The sequence below is a fragment of the Mandrillus leucophaeus genome, unplaced genomic scaffold (assembly GCF_000951045.1).
Source record: "Mandrillus leucophaeus isolate KB7577 unplaced genomic scaffold, Mleu.le_1.0 Scaffold1279, whole genome shotgun sequence".
Lineage (NCBI taxonomy): Eukaryota > Metazoa > Chordata > Mammalia > Primates > Cercopithecidae > Mandrillus > Mandrillus leucophaeus.
In genome coordinates this window covers 53,011-54,100 of record NW_012101198.1, presented here as the reverse complement: position 1 = coordinate 54,100, position 1,090 = coordinate 53,011, and positions in this window count along the sequence as shown.

The following is a 1,090-nucleotide window of genomic DNA, read 5'->3' as shown; positions in this document are numbered from 1 at the left end:
GAGACGGAGTGTCACTCTGTCACCCAGGCTGGAGTGCAGTGGTGTGATCTTGGCTCACTGCAACCTCTGCCTCCCGGGTTCAAGCGATTCTTCTGCTTCAGCTTCCTGAGTAGCTAAGGCTATCAGCGCACGGCACCACGCCCGGCTAATTTTTTTATTTTTAGTAGAGATGGGGTTTCACCATGTTGACCAGACTGGTCTCGAACTCCTGACCTCAAGTGACCCGCCCGCCTCGGCCTCCCAAAGTGCTGAGATTACGGGCTTCAGCCACCGCGCCCGCCCCGCTGAAACAATTTGTCGCTAGTTCCGGGGCTTCCCTTCCTCCTCTCATACCGGCCCACAGCCTAGTGTCATTACCTCTGCCCCTAGCAACAGCCTCTGCCTGGGCCCCCTCGCCCCTTCGCCCCCTCCCCACTTCCCACTCGCCTGTCTTAGAAAACTGCGACCCTAATGTTTGCTAAGAAGCAGGGGTGAGGTCCTTCCCGTCACCAACCCGCTCCCTGGGAAGCGGCATGTTTTCTGAGCCAAGGGCGCATGGAGGATGTGACCCACTCCCCGGCCAACTGTGAGGCCGGAACTTGGCAGCGGATCCCACTGCTCAGCGGGGTACTTTCCTTTCCAGGCAGGGAGGAGACTTGGAGGGCGCTGGGACCTTACCCAGCGCAGAACACACTGGCCGGCGGGACACTTAGCAGGTGCCATGTGCTGCTGGCGACCCTTGCCAACTTTGCATTAGTTAGAGGTTATGTAGAGAAGGAAAGAAATTTTCCCTGCCCAGCCGATTTGTCCTCCCTCTCTGCTTATTGGTTAGGAGATAGAACCCAAACCCATATCCGCCGTAGCAATTCACATTCCATTGCAAAACGCTACCCAGCTTCCAAGCACCAGCACATGTTTGGGGAACATCGGAGGGATTTTTCTTCTTTTGTGGGTGGTGATGATTGTGGTTGCAGAGAGAGATAGAAGGGTGAATAAAAAATATAACGATCTGGTAGGTTGAAAAACCTATCTGGGATTTTTATCAATAGAAAATTGATCTCTCGTTTTGAAGAGTTTAAATTTAAGCTTAGCTCTTTCAAAATCAGTGGAA